General features: G+C 35.9%; 1 long non-coding RNA gene across 1 annotated transcript in view; it reads left to right on the plus strand.

The window, feature by feature from the left end:
• The window catches only part of LOC115505845, an 18,855-nt gene extending 5,244 nt beyond the window's left edge, over window positions 1-13,611 (plus strand). Inside the window, exons 2-3 of the long non-coding RNA XR_003966158.1 lie at window positions 18-24; window positions 13,320-13,611. This is a non-coding gene — a long non-coding RNA (uncharacterized LOC115505845). The remainder of the gene's footprint in view (window positions 1-17; window positions 25-13,319) is intronic.
• Window positions 13,612-17,226: the final 3,615 nt, after the last annotated feature.

A 17,226-nucleotide genomic window follows, 5' to 3' on the forward strand; every position in this document is an offset into this window, starting at 1 on the left:
CCTAACTCCAATTATAGGAAAACAGTGGACAAACCTAATTAAGGTACATTTATCGAAACTAATCTGTGCTCCTTGAGGAGTGTCAAGGTTATGAAAGATAAGCAAAAAGAATAACTCATTTTATAATTTTTGAGAAATTCTATAAATTGATTTGAAAGTATATATGAAGAATGTAACATTCCCAAATAGCCAAGCAAACCTTATAAAATTGAATGAATAGACTAAGTATGCTCTACTAGACATTAAGATACAGAACAAATTATTGTATTACAAATATGGAATCAGTGCAAGAAAAACAGTTGAACTGTGATAAAGTATAATGAGCTAAAAAAACTCCATAAAAATTCAGCAGCCTGATAAAACACAAACCAAGTGACAAAAGAATGGTAGTTTTCGTCATGGTATAGAAGGAATGGCACACTATATGAAGGAAAATAAAATGGATTTCTCCCTAAAACACCATCTGTATTTATATTCTAGGCAGATTAAAGAAACAAATGCTTAAGGGGATATCAACAAGCTACGGAAAATGTAGAATAATATTGCTTTGATGTAGGGATGGGGAAAGTTTTATAGAAAAACCTGAAAAGAATACATCAAGACAAATATATTCCTTCTCTCTCTCTGCCCCTCTCCCACTCATGCTCTCTCTCTCTCTCTCAAAAATAAACTTTTAAAAAAGAGAAAAGAAAATGATCAAACACTATAACAGATAGTTTATAGAAAACATAGGAAACTAACACAATAACAAAAGATGCTAGTAATCATTAGCATTTAGATAAATGCAAATGTAAACTAGCAAATCAGGTAAGGGAAAGTGTTAGGAATGTGAAGTTGAGGGATGCATGCATCAGGAACTGAGTGTTTTTTCAGTTACTTGTGGTAGGAGAGGGAAGAACCCTACTGTCTACCTCTGAATAATGGAGAGCTAAAATGTGATGGATGCTGATCAATAAACCTTAATTTTCTCCTTCCTTTGACTAACCTTCAGGGAGATTTCCTCATGATTATAGGTTCCTCACTTCCCTTTTCCTAGATTATTTACTTTAGAAAACTTGCAATAGTAAATTCTCTGCTCCTTTGAGATGTAAATCTTCTCCCATGCTCTTGCCAGTTTTACAATCCAGAAATGTCTTTCTTTCTAAAATGTAATAGTAAAAGAAGACCATGCCCCTATCTCCCAGTATCTTCAGGAGGATAGGAGCCTAATTTGGATAAGGGACAATTAGCAAACACAGATGACCTAATTGCATTGATCAATCTCCCTTCTAATAGCCTCCAGTAGTTTCCCACTAGCTCACTTCAGGGGGCTTAAAACCTCCCTGCCTTTAGCTCCAGGGGAGTTGAGCTTGATCTCTTTCCACTACTGCAGTAGAGTCAATAGACTTTCCTTTTTGTTGACAATCTTTCTTTGACAATGCATACTATGGAGTATGATGCAGCAGTTAGGAACAGTAGGCAAGATTTTCATTTAAGATGGTCAGGTTTTCAAAGCATAAAGCTTATTGAAAAAAATTTAAGACTGAAAGAGCTATAGAACTGCTTAGTTACATAATGTTCATGTTACAAATGCAATGAACACAGATATTTGATACCCACTTTAGAATACGCAGAAATAACAACATAGAACGTATATATACACACATTGGAGCAGAGGAATGAGGGTAAGGTAATGAAATAAAATAAACAAATGGATTAATTAAACAATAGGACTTTGCAAAAACTAATCGTAATAATGTGCTTTAATGTGCTGATGAATGTGATTAATTCAAACCCCTGTACCTGAGGTGAGAAGAAGCATATCAACAGATAAATCAATTTTTTTTTTTTTTTTTTTTTTTTTTTTTTTTTTAAATTTTTTTTTTCAACGTTTATTTATTTTTCGGACAGAGAGAGACAGAGCATGAACGGGGGAGGGGCAGAGAGAGAGAGGGAGACACAGAATCGGAAACAGGCTCCAGGCTCCGAGCCGTCAGCCCAGAGCCTGACGCGGGGCTCGAACTCCCGGACCGCGAGATCGTGACCTGGCTGAAGTCGGACGCTTAACCGACTGCGCCACCCAGGCGCCCCTCAATTTATTTTTCAATGGTTGTAGTGACATCAACATCTTGGTCTTCCTCCTACTTTTCTAGTTATTTCTTCCTTATCTGACCTATCTTTAAACACTGAAGAGGTCCGGGGCTTGGTCCATAGGCCTCTGGCCTAAAGGACGTACACTCACTTCTTGGTATGTTTCTCCAGCCACATAACATTAAACCCAATCTGTGGACTAATGGTTCACAAATGTACATTTCCTGTCCAGATCTCCCAAATCCAGACTCAACATCCATCTACTTGTCAGATATCTCCCCTTGACCATCTAAGGGATATCAAAAACTTAAGACATTCACAAAGAGTTGCTGACATCCTACTCTCACTTTCTCACACACACAAATTACACACACACACACACACAATATATATATATATATATATATATATACACACACACACACACACAAACACAATGTATATTTATCTATATTAAATATACATACATATGTACTTTAATATATATAAAATAAATATGTACGTAACAGCCTACTTATACATCAGTTTTCTACTTCTCAGTAATTTGCACCTGCTTGCTTCCAGCTGCTTAGGCTAACATCCTTGAAGTTTTATCGATCTCTTCTTTGACAACTTCATCCAATTCTATAGCCTATAGTGTTTACTATGTACAACATACACAGAGATTTTGACAACCTCTCACCACCTCTACCCATATCACCCAATTCCAGCCACCACCATCCCTTGTCTGAATTACTGCAAGAGACTCTTGCTCGGTCTTCCTGCTTCCATTCTTGTCCCTAAGAAAAGTATTCTGAGCTACCAGAGGACTTTCTTAAAACATAAAAAAGATTGTCATTTCTTTTCTCAAAACTGTAATGTTTACTACTTATCTCAGAGTGACAGTGAAATTTAATGCATTTACTGAAAAGTTTCCATATGGCTTGAAAATTCTAACTTTTCAGCAGGGTCATCATCTACTTAGTTTGGGAGGCCCAGTGCAAAATGAATATGTTCAAAATCAGGAAAAAAGCAATTTCTAAAAAAAGTACCTGAATATAAAGCTTTAATCTTTCTTCGTCTGTTAGTATCTCAACTTATTACAATTTGTTAGTTCATGTCATTCTAAGAAAATAATAATTAAAAATTTTAATTATTGCTTATGTTTTACTGTCCACTTTTATATTGCAAATGTCAGTTTTAATGCAAATATGAGTATTTAAATCATGTGCAGAAACACTAAAATTATACAATTCATATTTTATAGCTTGTTACTTGAGTTGTATTTCATTCTTATCAGATAGTGAAAGCACTGGAAAATTAAGTCAATAAAGAAAGACTGAAAGGAAAGGACCTATCGATTGCTCAATTTTTCTTTCCTTTCTATGTCATCCTTGTCAGGCAAATAGTTGGCTGATACAGGGAAATGAAACGAGTAAGATATACAGTTGAATGGTTGCTTGTGTTTTCTAGAACACCACTCTCTTCTTTTATATTCAAAGAAAGTTCTAGTTTAAGAAGACAGTTTGGCTTCTAGGGGTGGATGGATGGCTCAGTCAGTTAAGCGCCCGACTCTGGATTTCGGCTCAGTCATTATCTCACGGTCATGGTATCAATCCTCATGTCAGGCTCTGTGCTGAGCGAGGAGAGAGCTTGGGATTCTCTCTCTCCCTCTCTATCTCTACCCCTCCCCTGCTCACACTCTCTCTCCCTCTTTCAAAATAAATGAATAAACATTTAAAAAAAAGAAGGAAGTTGGGGTGCCTGGGTGGCTCAGTCAGTTAAGCATCAGACTTCGGCTCAGGCCATGATCTCATGGTTTGTAAGTTCAAGCCCTGTGTCGGGCTCTGTGCTGAGAGCTCAGAGCCTGGAGTCTGCTTTGAGTTCTGTGTCTCCCTCTCTCTCTGCCCCTCCCCGTTAGTGTTATGTATCTCTCTCAAAAATAAACATGAAAAAAATATTAGGAAGAAAGTTTGGCTTCTCAAGGCTATCAGTGCCACACTTACTAAGTTATTGATATTTTACCTCTACTTTATATTTGCTTCGAGTCTTGCTAAATTCCCAAGTGTCGTAAGTCCACTAGAAATTTGTGTTCATGGGACATGGTGAATGCTATATGTAAATGTGGCTGCAAACAATTGCGAACGTGCATATTATATGTATCTCCTCTGTCCACATGCCTTGTTCCTTTTTCCCATCAGACTTCACTGACAAAACACAAGTTCAACAACAAAATTGGCAAGTATTTCAAGATGGCAACAGCAGAGCATTAATAAGATAAGCATGATACCCTTCTGAGTATGGGATCCTATGTGACTGCATGAGCTGCGTGTCCATGAAGCAGACTTCTCAGACTTCATCCTTTATTGTTCCTCCCCTCATACACTGTTGTAGCAGTTTGATTTCTCACTATTCCCTGAATATGGAAAACTTATCTTTGGCAGACATCTGCAGGGCTTCCTCAGTGTTATCTCAGTAAGGTCCTTCCTGACTGTCCTTCTTAAAATTGGACTTGAGAACATCTCATCCCATGGTTATCTTTATTTTTCTCTTACAAAGAGGCCTTATCTACATCTAGTGTACATTTTATACCTTATGTTGTTACATATCCCTCCCACTAGTTTGTAAAGTAAGGGAGTATTGTTTCTTTTAACATTTACTATTTCTCTAGGGTCTAGAATTATTAGTGACAAATACAAGATGACCAATAAATATTTGATAAATAAGTAAGTAATGTCTTATATTTGGGTCAATGCTAAAATGGAATTACATTAAATAAACAACAAGGAAAACAATAGCCAGAAACAAAATAACAGGGGGATCAAACATTCAACAACAGCACAAATTTTAGGCAGAAAGAGAGGTAGCTAGGACAAATAGAAGTTCTTGGGTAGTATTGTCTTCAGACACTAGGCAGTGGGATTCCATGCCATTCACCTTGGATTCCATGTCTCAGGAGTCCCCCAGCATGATTTGTCACATTTTTTGTTAAAACTTTTAAGTCCTGTAATTTTTTGAGTCCTAGCTCTCCCTTTCAAGAGTGTGAACCTCAGTTCTGGGGAATAGTCCAGGGAGCGGAGATTCCCTGTTAGTTGTGTGATATGTTTTTCATGAGATTGTGTGAGAATGGGCCCCCAGAATGGTGCTTATGCACTATGCTGGGTGTCTCTCATTCATGTTAAACATAAGAAAACCTCAGGGCTGTGGGCTCCCAATGGTCCAATGGTGACCTTTGGATTTGAGCTCTATGCACACATCCCCACCAGTCAGTATTTTGATTATGGTGCCATTTCCAGTCTACCATATTCCAAAGTGGCTGTGGTGGTGGCATACATACAATTACCCTGAAGCCCCTCAGTCAGAACTCAGGATGGTCACCTCACCCTTTTATATACTCCACACCATATCTCAGGCAGGAGTCTAGGGGTGACCACACTTGCAATGTCAGTGGAGTATTCCAATCAATGCTCTGTCTTTTCTATTAATGATGTTGTTATTCTGTGTTCTCCCAGGTTGATTGTATGCTATGCCAGGTGTGATACGAACAGAAGACAACTGCTCTTCTGCTTTTCCACTGGCATGTCACCCAACTTCTCTGCTGGTGGTGGGATGTAGAAGGCTGGTATGCCATCATTGAAAGAGATTAAATTCTAGAAACAACAGTTATATATACAGCCAAAGATTTCAAGGTAAATCATGGTTGTATCATATGCCATTCTTCATTTATGTTATTAATTAGAATAGTATTTCAACATGACTAGAGAACAATTAATATGCACATTTTCTTGCATTTTGGTCATCTTCAGGGAAGCATGGTAATAATCCTTGAGAGAGTCAACGGAAATCAACATTCACAAGCAGCATCATGGATGATAATAATAACAACAGTGTTATAATAATGATGTAACTGCCATGAAATAAATGGTATTAAGGAACTACAGAGGCAAAAATATCTACTATGTTTCAATAAAAATATGTTCTAAAGAGTCATGCCATTCTGAGTAGAAAGATCATTGCTCCCTTTTATAGTGGGATAAATTAAGTTAACCAGAAAGGGCACATTTAACAATAAAATAACGTTTCCTGGACTCATAAAACAAGGCAAAGATGTTCCCCGAAAAGTATGAAGAATCCTCACATGCACTGATTGGATAATAAACAACCATGTAAGTATCTCTTCTCTACTCATTACTCCAAGCTTTCATCAATAAATCACTATACCTCAGATAGTCAATATTTTTTGTAATATATGTTTTATTATTTTTTTTGGAGAGCGATGGAGAGAGAGACAGAGACAGAGAGAGAATGAGTGGCGGAGGGGCAGAAAGAGAGAGGGAGACAGAATGTCCCAAGCAGGCTCTTTGTTGTCACTTCAGAGCCCGACTTGAGGCTCCATCTCATGAACCATGAGATCATGACCTGAGCCGAAATCAAGATTCTGTATGCCTAACTGACTGAGCTACCCAGGCAACCCCGTGTAATCAAACTGCTTACGTAAATACATGAAAAAAAAAATATTTGTATTGAGATGCACACAGTCTGAGGGTAGCTTTACCCTTGGGAATTTGCAGACTTTATGGAGAAGGCAATGGGTTTTCCTCATAAAGTGGATTCAGAGCACTAAGTCTCAAGGCACAAGGTGTCCCACAGATATCTAGGACACACGATCTTACCTTTTGAGCAAGAAGGTAAGGCAGAAACCTAACTCAAGCAATCCAATCACTCCCGATGTAACCACTGACAAGTATTCTAATTCTTCTCACTCATGTGTTTTCCTCATAAGATTGGTTAATTGGGGGGCGCCTGGGTGGCGCAGTCGGTTAAGCGTCCGACTTCAGCCAGGTCACGATCTCGCGGTCCGTGAGTTCGAGCCCCGCGTCAGGCTCTGGGCTGATGGCTCAGAGCCTGGAGCCTGTTTCCGATTCTGTGTCTCCCTCTCTCTCTGCCCCTCGCCCGTTCATGCTCTGTCTCTCTCTGTCCCAAAAATAAATAAACGTTGAAAAAAAAAAAAAAAAAAAGATTGGTTAATTGGATCAGGTTAATACTAAGATCATGTCTAAGTTTCAATTTGATTGCTTTAACTCCTCTTTGAGTGCTCATTAACCTCCATTTCTTCAACAGGTATACTGGGAACGTATGTCAACTATGCTTCCTAGGACGTTGCAAAAATCAATCAACTAATAATTTTGACATAGGAGGTTCCTTTAGGCAAAGAGACAATTAGAAAACAATCATTTTTTTTTAAAAAATTATGAATGAGTTTTTTTTTTTCAATATGTGGTAACTTTAAGTTGTTACTAAAAGAGAATTATATTCAGCTTGGCTTTAAATATCCATAAGAGGGTGTAAAGTCAATATCTAAAAAAGGAACCTATTAAAAACACATATAAAGGAAAATTGCAGTCAAGCAGCTACACCATCTGGGTCATATGAAAATGAGAAGTAGTGATGAGTATCTGCATGCTGATGGTGCTTCAGACCTAATCAACTCACTGTCTCTCCAAGCAGTCATGTGTACAGATTAATGAAGAGGGGTGACAGGATAAAACTTCCCGCTGACTTACTGTGGATAAGCTATTTTGCTCCATCGCTGCCTCAGCTTTGCTTACAGGATAGTAGACGCACTCTAGCATGGGCTTTTCTACTAATCGTTTTGACTAAATGAACCAAATCTCATGGTACAAGGTGCCAACAACATCTGGTAGCTTTAAATCAGAATCAGTGTGGATAAACACATCCGTGTTGTCTCTTACTCAGTGATGATCATAAATCAGCATGCTGCTACTGACCCAATAGAACATGACTGGGAGTGACTAATTTATCAGGCAGAACACAGATTTTGCATCATTTTCAATGCTGATTTCTTTTGTCCTGTTTTCAGGATAGTTTCTAAAGTCAACAGAACCATTGTTATGTGTTCCTTTCCAGTAGGTTGTTTTGTAGTCTTAACCACTAAGCTATCTCAAAGTTGTCCTGAGAATTTTATCTTATTTTCTAACAGTCATCTTACATATAAGGTATGTTAAAATAAAATCCATTCAACACACTTTGGGGCATTGGGACATGTTTTGCTTACAAATTTCTGCATTTATTTGAAAATCAGTGAAACTCATTACCTTTAAATTTCAAAGTCAGGTAAATATTTAAATGACTCAGGCATGTGGGGATTCAGACCCTTGCCCCTTTGTGGAACTCATCTCTTTAAAGCTTAACAACAATTATATATTTTGATACAGAGAATGGTTTCCATATAAATGCATGACTTTTAGAACTTATAAAAGGCAATAACTTACTGGGAATGGATCGATAATATTTTAATAAATGGTCTGCTACTCTAAGCTAGGTCTGGAATGTAATAGCACTTTGCTGTCTTGATATTCAATATACCCTAGGTACAACATATCTCTCTTACTGTAATTTATACAATTCACTCAGATACAAGTCACCATTACTGTCAGATTTAGCTACTTACCGACTCCTAAATTTACCAAGGCACCTTTGTGTGAATTGCAGACATAATAATTATAAACCTCACATTTTCCTCCAGGCTAAATTGTATCAAGAGCAGGGCATAGTTTTTAGCAAATTAAACCCAGGCAAGAAATCAGGTCCCACCCCACCCAGCCCCAAGCATTTTGAGCCTTGCATATACTGAAAAAGTGTAGGTAGAAGTTTCCCTGGTGCATATTTATAAGATTCGTGGGGACATGGAACAAGAAGGAAATTAGAGGCTTAAAGACATTATCTAAAACTTTAAAGTATCTTTGTGCATTGGTAGGTAGATATAGATATACATATATAAGTATTTAAATCCACAAAGAAAAAAATATTTAAATTTTTTCTCTACCTTGACCACTGGAGGATCATCATAAGGTCACACAGCTTTTTGGATGGAATGATGCTGTAGGATGAGAGAGACAAATGATCTTTATAAGAAATTAGTAAGCAAACACACAAAAAATATTGAGATTCACACTAAAATATATTTCAATGTTTACATCCTTGTTAAATAGCTACAATTACTATTTTCCCTTTAGTAAACTTTTTGCAATAGAAATTTTAGTGTACTGAAAATGTCATTTAAAAATATAATACAATCACATCTACATTTTAATTATTTCAGGAGCAGAATTTCTCATGTTAGTGGACCTTGCAAATCATTCAGCGTAGTGGGGATCAGATGTAGTAAACTGTTCTATGATTGAGTTTTTGAGAACTTACTGATACCAATGGTCCATAGTAAGCAAAATCCATTTTTCAAGGTCTATAAAGTAAAATATTTTTGTTGTCCCTCTTGAGCTTCAGTATGTTAAATCTTGCTTTTAAATTTTCTTTAAAAAATTTTTAATTAAAAAAATTTTATATCTATTTATTTTTAGAGAGAGAGAGAGAGAGAGAGAGAGAGCAGGGGAGGGGCAGAGAGAGAGCGAGACACAAAATCCGAAGCAGGTTCCAGGCTCTGAGCTGTCAGCACAGAGCCTGACACTGGGCTCAAACTCATGTGCCATGAGATCATGACCTGAGCCGAAGTCAGACACTCAACCTACTCAGTCACCCAGGTACCCCAAGCTGTGTTTTTTCTGTTTGTTAGTTTTTGTTTTTGTTTTTAGAGAAAGAGAGAGAGTGCAAGTGAGAAAGGGGCAGAGAGAGAGAGAGAGAGAGAGAGAGAGAGGCAGTGCTCACCCAAAGCAGGGCTCCTGTTCACCCAAAGTGGGGCTTGAGCTCACCGGAAACTGGGCTCTAGCTCAGGAACCATGAGATCACGACCTGAGCTGAAGTCAGATGCTTAACTGAGTTAAGGTGACTTCTTATTAATATTTCCTTTACTGTTATCAAGTCAGGGAAAAGAAAGAAGAAAAGGAAAAAACAAGGAGTGGGGGAGAGAGGGAGAGAGAGACAGAGAGAAACCAAGAACCGAAAAACAGGCTCTTAATTATAGAGAACAAACTGATGGTTACCAGAGCGGAAGTGGGTGGAGGGATAAGTGCAACAGGTGATGGGGATTAAAGAGTGCACTTGTGATGAGCATCCAGTGTTGCAGGGAATTAAATCACCTGACATTAATATAACAGTGTATGTTCACTACCTGGAATTAAAACAAAAACTTTCATAAAGAAAGAAGAAAAGAAAATCAACAAGAGAGGTTTATCAAGTACATCCTTGACCCTCCCAACCTCTAATCCTTATTAATGTAGATGCAACAACGCGTGTTTTTGAAAATGAATAACTCGTGGTCCCAGTCAGAATGCCTCTGCTTACAACAAAACTTCTTTTTGTTGTATTTGACCACCTTCAAACTTTCATCCAAAGCAATGGAGAATACTATTTCAAATTTCCTAAACCAGCTTTTGGGTATAGAATTTATTCACATCTTTCCTCTAACATTTTTTTTAATATACTAATAAGATAGAGAGTAATTAACTCTTCTTCTAACATGCTCTTGAAATTACTCAAAATCATTTAATGCCCAACACCACATCTGATTTTCTTTACTTCCTCCCCATAGGTAACCAATAAATATGTTCACATTCATACGCATTGCCAGAAGATGTTTTTGTCTTGAAGATTTGTTGTAAGATGTAAATATCTACAAACAACAAACACTTTTAGCTTAGTCATATCCTTCTTACTATGTCAGTTCGATGCCGGGCATTACATCAGTGAAGAAATGCATACACAGGGGCACCTGGGTGGCTCAGTCAGTTAAGCACCCGACTTTGGCTCAGGTCACAATCTCATGGTTCGTGGGTGCAAGCCTTGCACTGGACTCTGTGCTGACAGCTTTGAGTCTGGAGCCTGCTTCAGATTCTCCGTCTCCCTCTCTCTCGGCCCCTCTCCTGTCCATGATCTGTCTTTTTGTGTCTCTCAAAAATAAATAAATTTTAATAAATTAAAAAAAAAGAAATGCATACACAGTTGTAATTATAGCAATTTAATAGTGTAGTATGAATCAATTCATCTATTCACCTACCATTTATTTAGTCAAACAGCATTTAATAGCATCTGTGCCCCAGATTCTGGTCTGGTTCTTGAGAATAAGTATTTTACCTTCAAAAGAGTTCACAAACTTGTGAGAAACTGGTAAATCTACAGCTACAAAATTATTAAGCAAGAACAAATATAGTGATACGTTTAGGGTGTTTATGAACACAAGACAGGGTTCTACCTGACCTAATATAGTAGAGATAGTTATTTTTTTTAAGCTTCTAGAGTAAAAGAAATTTTTAGCCATGGTTTATTTTTTACACATTACTTTCTTCTTTCTGTTCTTTCTTCTTTTAATAAACTAAATTGCTCCTAACTATATAGGGTCATTTGAAATTGTTACATAATAAGAAACTTTGTTTATAGGCTACGGTATTGAACTGATTTGTCTGATTAGGTTAATCTGAGTGTGCCCTAACTTTGGAACTTTATAGGCTAAAAGTAACTCAGATTTACAGGAAATTCAAAATGTGGTTGATACCTTGTGAACCACCAAAGTTGCCATCTATAGCAACATTTCTCTGCCAATGCATACATGCTGAACAAGTCTACATGGGATTTTATTGTATTTTATTTCTTTTTAGTTTTAAAATCTCATTTATTTATTTTTGATAGAGAGAAAAAGTATGAGTGGGGGAGAGGCAGAGAGAGAGAATCCCAACCAGGCGCTTGAACCCAGAAACCATGAGATCATGGGTTGAAATCAGAAGCTTAACCGAGTGAGCCACCTGGGCGCCCCTGGAATTTTATTATTTTAATTGAGTCTAGTTCAATCAAAAAAAAAATACACCTTTTTAAAAAAAGTTTATTTATTTACTTTGAGAGAGAGAGACAGCATGAGTTAGGGAGGGGCAGAGAGAAGGGTGGGGAGAGAGAGAATCCCAAGCAGGCCCCATGCTATCAGCACAGAGCCTGATGTGGGGCTCAAACCCATGAACTGTGAGATCATGACCCGAGCCCAAACCTATAGTCAGATGCTTAACCAACTGAGCCACCCAGGCATCCCGAAAGAAATACATCTTAATTGTAGTAATTCAGAGAAAATTTATAGTTAACAGATAATTCAGAACATCGCTAATATATGGCAATGCAAGATTAAGTGATTTCATTAAAGTGGACTCATTTGTCCTAAGTCAAGTAGCCATTCAATATTATAGCTGAAACCAAAACTGAATCTCCTATTCACTAGTACTGCACTTTGGAAAATAGTTCCTAAAATAAAGAAATGAAGAAAAGCCAAGGACCAGATGGCTTCACTGGTGAATTTTACCAAACATCTAAAGAAGAATTAACACCAATGCCTCTCAAACTCTTCTAAAAAATCAAAGAGGAGGAACACTCTCAAACTCATCTTATGAGGTCAGCATTATCCTGATAATAAAACCAGAAAAACCTACTATAAAAAGAAAACTACAGGCTTATATTCTTAATGAATAAAAGGATGAATTCTCAAAAAAAAAAAAAAACCTGGCAAACTGAGTTTAGCAGCACAAAGGATCATTCACCATGATCGAGTGGGATTTATATCTGTGCTGCAAGATATTTCAACATGTGCAAGTAAGTCAATATGATGTATCACTTTAATAGAATGAAAGAAAATAATCATATGATCATCTCAATAGGCACAGAAGAAAACCATGACATTTCTCAACAATCATTCATGACAAAAAACTGTTAACAAATGAGGCATAGAAGGAACATAACTCAACATAATAAATACTGTACATGAGAGGCCAAAGCTAACATCATAGTCAATGCTGAAATGTTGAAAGCTTTTCCTCTAAGATCAGAAACAAGACAGGCTGTCCACTCTTTCCACTCCTGCTCATTATAGTACTAGGAGTCCTAGCAAGAGCAAGTAGGTGAGAAAAAGAAATAAAAAGTATCAGAATTGGAAAGGAAGAACTAAATGGTTCCTATTTGCAGATGATGTGATTTTATAGAAAGACAATCCTAAAGACTGAAACAAAAAGCTGTTAGATCTAATCAATGTTTGGGATGAGCACTGGGTGTTGTATGGAAACCAATTTGACAATAAATTTCATATATTGAAAAAAAAAAGATCTAATCAATGAATTCAGTAAAGTTGCAAGATATGAAATTAACTTCCAAAAATCAGTAGCACTTCTGTACACTAACAACAAGTTTTATGAAAAAGAAATAAAGAAATTGATCCCATTTACTACAACATCCAAACAATAAAATATTTAGTAATAAATTTACCTATGGAGATGAGAGAGCTAAACTCCAAAAATCAGAAGACTCTGATTAAGGAATAAAAGAAGATACAAGTAAATGGAAAGGTATCTGTGTTCATAGTTGAAAGAATTAATAGTGTTAAAATGTCAATAGTACCAAAAGCATAGATTTAATACAATGCCTACCAATATTCCAATGACATTTTTCACAGCATTAGAAAAAACACTCCTAACATTTATATAGAACCACAAGACTCCAAAAAGTCAAAGAAATCCTGAGAAAGAAAAATATAGCCGGAGGTATCACACTTCATCATTTCAAGCTATACTAGAAAGGTATAGCCAACAAAACAGGATGGTATTGGCATAAAAACAGACAAAAAGAGCAACGGAACAGAATCAAGAGCCCAAAAATAAATCAAAGCACATGTAATCAACTAATATTTGACAAGAGAACCAAGAATACTCAATGGAAAAATGACAGACTTTTCAGTAAATGATGCTGAAATAACTGAATTTCACATGTAAGAGAATATAACCAGGCCCATAACTTACATCACTCACAAAAAGAAACGCAAAATGCATTAAAGACTGAAATGTAAGACCTGAAACCATGAAATTCCTAGAGGAAATCATAGGAATAAAACCTCTGGACATGGGTCTTGATAATGATATTTTGGATGTGACACCTAGGCATAACCAACAAAATCAAAACTAAGCACTTGGAACTACATCAAACTAAAATGCTTCTGCACAGCAAAAGAAACCATTAATAAAGTAAAAAGACAACCTTTGTAATGGGAAAAATAGTTGGAAACTATATATCTGAAATAGGGGTTAATATACAAAATACATAAAGACTACAACCCAATAACAAAGCCACACACACCTAATTGAAAAATGCGCAAAGGATCTGAACAGATATTTATCCAAAGAAGAGATATGAAAGGCCAATGGATACAAGAAAAGATGGTCAACGTTACTAGCCATTAGGTAAATAAAAATCAAAACTACAGTGAGATATTACTTCATGTCTATTAGAATGCTCATTATCCAAAAGGCAGATAACAAATGGTGACATAGATGTGAAGAAAGGGGAACCATTGTGTATTATGTACGGATTGAACTGTAAATTGGTATAGCCATTGTGGAAAACAGTATTGACAATACTCAAAGGTTAAAATAGAACTGCTGTATGATCCAGGAATTCCATTTCTGGGAATATATCCAAAGGAAATAAGACCACTATTATCCTCATAATATTGCTATGATTTACAAATATATGAAAATAATTAGGTTAAATAACTTGACTTTAAAAAACTTGCCAAAGTTGGACAGTGACAGAGCTGAAATTTATGAAAAAAAAAAAAAGTGATTAAATCAAGGGCCCATGTCCCTTATCTCTACTCTAAAATATATTGTCTCTTACATACATCCTCCATATTGTGTCTGACAAAGGTTACCTCCTATATACTTCATCAAATATGTTGTAGTTTGTGTGTATCTTTTAAAAGTATTTTTAACAAACTTCTATGTTCTATCACACCCTTTGTGTGAATATGGTATCTGTTGGGTTCCACTCTAAACACACCATCATCTTTCAGATTTAAAATAAATATATTAAATCTAGTCTGTGCTTACCAGGACTGAGTTTATTATTTCTGAGAGCCTTTCCAGTTTTGTTGGGACCACGTGTCTGTAATTCAGGATGATTGGCCACTAGATGGTGATCTTGTCATTATTGCCAAAGGATAATTTCTTGATACATTAAAATAAAGGTTTAAATCTCTTCATTAAAATCTTTGTTGCTAAACACAACATATTTTATATAAAAAATTTTAAAAGTCACTATTTTCATACTTATCTCAAACTGTTGAAAACATGAAACATAATAATCTATTCTTTTATGGAGTGCTTATTTTTATTATTACAATTAATGCCATGCCACTTTGCTAAATTCATTGAATGTGCTGTCTCATTAATCCTCATAAATAAATAAATATTAGATGAGTGCTCATATCATCAAGTAATATATGTGGGATTAACTGTAAGTTATAGAGCCTTAATAATAACATAAACATTCTTTTTTTAATGTTTGTTTTTGAAAGAGAGAGAGAGAGAGAGAGAGAGAGAGAGAAAGAGAGAGAGAGAAGCTGAGTGCGAGTGGGGGAGGAGTGGAGAGAGGGAAACACAGAATCCGAAGCAGGTTCCAGGCTCCCAGCTGTCAGCACAGAGCTGGATGTGGGTTTTGAACCCACAAACCGCAAGATCATGCCCCCAGCCGAAGTTAAACGCTTAACCAACTGAGCCACCCAGGCGCCCCATAATACAAACATTCTAATCAAAGTCCAGATGTAAATCTTCTCCCTCTGCCGTGTATATAAATATCTTCTTTTGTTTTGTTTTAACATTTTTTTACAGCGAGTATAAAGACATTATTTGGCAATGTATTTAAATTTCCTTTGTAAATATCCTCTATACATCATATTTTTTCATGAACAATAAATTGTATTTTTAATCATTCCTTTGACTGTAAACTGGTCGGAGTCTCATGATTATTTTAGTATTTTCCTCTAGGACACAGATCGTGAAAACATTCGAATATGTGGAATATACATCTTTATTAACTACATTTTCTATGTTTAATAGTAATGCACTGCATACTTGAAATTTGCTCAGAGAGTAAATTGCAATTATTTTCACAACTTGGACAAAAAAAAGTGGTATATGAGGTAATGGGTATGGTAATTAATTTGATTAGGGTAATCAATTTACATGGTTCCACAACATCATGTTGTATACCTTAAATATATATACAGTCTTTATTTGTCCATAATTCTTCAATGAATCTGGGTAAAAAATATGGATAGAAATTATTTAGGTATCTGAAACTTGTCTTCACTCAGTACGCTGTGTCTCAAATTTATTTGGCATCTATTATACTCCTATCTTCAATGTCTTGTTCCAACTTTTACGTGGGAAATTGTATGGCTGGGAAAAACTCATTACAGATTTCGGTAAGTGCATGCATATTTGACTTCAATATATAATAATGTGAAGAGAAGCATTAATGTGAAAAATATTTATGTAATCAATTCTAAGGAATCTCTTTTAAAAGATATAAATAAAATGTCTAAGCAATACTATATTATTGCATTGTAATATAAATTGGCAGCAATTTTTTTCTTTCTCAATGTTTTATAAAATAATATTGTTTCTTACTCTTATTGACATCATGGAACAGTGAAATACGTTATACTATGACAAAAATAAACCAGATGGCAAGCTAAATCGTGACTGTTAATTTGACTAGAGGGGCCAGGAAATGTCTCTATGAGGGGATATAATAGTTTTCCAAAGATCTATATAAAAAGAAACAGCTATGCAAAAGCTAAGTGGGAGAGCACTTGTAGATACACCTTGATAAAAGCAAAGTCCTTTTCCTGGAAGAAATACTGTCAAAGTGAAGGAATGGAAAACAATTAAAAATATGGAATGTGGTGGAGCTTTTTATGAAGGGGGAGAAATCTATGAAATGAAGTGTGAGGGCTAGGCAGAGGCCAGATCAACTTGAGCTCTAAAGGCTATGCTGAGAACTTTGGCTATTATTCTATGTGATATGGGAAAAAATCAAAAAAAATTTGAAAATCTAAACATCATAGATCTAAAGATGCCATTATCAGAGTTTACTTCCACTAGGAAACTTAAGTTTTCCATGTTCAAAAAACTTTGAGGCAAAGGAGAAGTAAATGAATAATGTAAAAAGACAATCTTTCTAATCATACTTTCTGAGCAAAATTGTTACCATATTTGCTTTCATTTACATCTGGTAATAATTCATCTTGTTTTCTTCAGTGTAAAGCATTTTTGATAAGATACTTTTTAAAAAACATTTTGGAAACACAAATGGAACTGAATTTAACATCATGATTTTCATTGTTTTAAACATAAGAAATTACAGGTAGTTATGCACAAATTTGCGAACAGGTGTTTT

This window comes from Lynx canadensis, chromosome F2 (assembly GCF_007474595.2).
Source record: "Lynx canadensis isolate LIC74 chromosome F2, mLynCan4.pri.v2, whole genome shotgun sequence".
In the NCBI taxonomy this organism is placed as follows: Eukaryota; Metazoa; Chordata; class Mammalia; order Carnivora; family Felidae; genus Lynx; species Lynx canadensis.